We start from the raw sequence: 2,232 nt of genomic DNA, 5'->3' as shown, positions 1-2,232 counted from the left end.
CTATGCTTCGAACACTGTCTATCTTCAATCAATGCCAATATACTGAAATCTTCCGGTAGCACTTGTATACTGAATCTTCAACATTTCTAAAACCCTGAAAGTCTTTAACCTTTATTCTTCATTGAGGCATGAACATATTAATGAGCTTCTTTCAGTGACCTGTAAACAGACTTCAAGCTTTCTTCTAATCTTTTGATTCTTTGTATTTGCCTTGTCTTTATTTCTTCTGATTTCTTGTGTATACGTAGTATTATAAACCTGTCATGTTCTAGTGTTGTTGTCGTGTTCAGTTATCACGTAACTATTTATACAGCTGCGCAGTCTCACCAAAAATCTCCCCCTATTTGATTATTAAACCTAACAAACAAATTAATTAGAGAGGATAACTCAACTAACAACTAGAAAAAGTAATGTACCAGGACTTGTAAATAATGCTACTGGTTTTCTGGATGAAATACTACATTTCCAGATTTCTTGAGTAACTGAAATGAAAGATGTTGGTTCCTCTAGCACTGAACTGATCTTCAAGTAGTTTCATCTTCATTTCCTTGGTTCTTCAAATCTCTATCAGATAATACTTCTCAGTCTTGAAGTATGTATCATCAGCTTCTTTTTTACAACCACATTTCCTGTTGAGAAGCGCATATCTCTCTTGCTTCTCCCTTTATGAGAATCAACTGCTTAAAGGAGATCACCTTCGTTTACCACCTCTCCTGTACAATAGGATCCGCATATAAAAACCAATGGTACTCCCCTTTTGGAAAACAGTTTCTCCCCTTATAAAGAATAGTGATGAACCAAACCACTTCTTCTGATCACTAGGAAATCACCTTGTGTTTACCACCTCTCCCGTACAATAGGATCCGTAGTTACAAACAACAATGGTGTGGTGTAGTATACGTGTGCTTTACCTTTTTCTTCCTCCCTGCTATTTCTCCCCCTTAGTTGAGGAATCCTCCAAACTATTATATAAGCTTTTATCTCCCCCTTAGAGAAGGAATGTATGCTATTGTTTGAAAGAGTTCTCATATTTTACTTGGTTGGAAAATAAATAACAAGTTAGAGTCTGATCAACCATGTCCCTTTAAATACTGCAAGAATGACTTCACTGTTGATCATCGGGTTCACCAATCTTCCCAACTCCTTATACCTCCCAAATCCCAACTTGTTTGGTCCCGAAGTTTTCTAATCCAATCTGTAAATGTTAGGTCCCTAACAGTTAGGTTCCAATCATAAACAGATTCGAGACCCGAAGTATCAAGAACCGTGCTTAGGGGTAGAGAATGGGATATGATGTTTCTCTTTCATCCTCACTGTGAGTGTGTGATTCTGTTTCGTGTACCTCATAAGTGTTTCACTCTTCTCTTCACTCGTGTTTATACTCATTCTCACAAGTGTATCACTCCTCTCATAGCTCCAAAATCCAGCTGTACCTGCAAGGAAAATCACCTTAGCCATCCTTAAGGAGGTCACAGGTGGTGCAATGGGAGTTCGCAAATACCCATCCTTGTTAGACTCGTCATATGAATCTGAGTCATAATCTACAAGTTGCTAGTTTCCCTTTTAGGGTTCCAGATTTGAACTCTGGGAAGGTAAATAATTATCCAAAGAATTTAACATAAAGATCAAAGTTTCCTTCTAATATCTGTGAAGATATTTCCTTGTGACTCATCAGGTAATATCTAAATCATTGTTAACAAGTTGTCGATCTACACCTATGTCAGACCCACTATCCGCAGATGCATCCAGGGGATTTGAGCCTGGGGAGGTAGAGACTGACCACTGACATATGGCTATTGGATCAGTATCCTCTCCTAACACCTGTAAAGGCAATTGGTCCATTAGAGAACCTTGAACAATTGAATCTAACCATAAAATGGCTGAAACTCTTATTTCCGTCAACTCTTCCTTTGTGTATGTAACCTATCCTTATGCATCAAAAATTGATTATGTTTGAGGTGGTGACACTATATCGGATGCCTTGGCCAACAGTCAAATTTCAACAGATGCACCCTGTTGAGAGGATGAATCTAGTGACTGTTTTTGTGCCTTTTCAGCCATTACATCTTTTTGAGAAGATGTATGGGGGCTAGCAGTTGCCTCGATTTAAGTATTATTCATCTTTGTAGGAGACAGAGCTACTGGGTTGACTTCAGAACCTTCCTTATGTAGTGCACTAAGGCACTTTCTCCCTCACGATCATTCATACTTCATTTTAGTGGTAAGAGAGGT

This window comes from Apium graveolens, chromosome 9 (assembly GCF_009905375.1).
Source record: "Apium graveolens cultivar Ventura chromosome 9, ASM990537v1, whole genome shotgun sequence".
NCBI lineage: Eukaryota > Viridiplantae > Streptophyta > Magnoliopsida > Apiales > Apiaceae > Apium > Apium graveolens.
Note: the sequence above shows the minus strand (reverse complement) of the source record.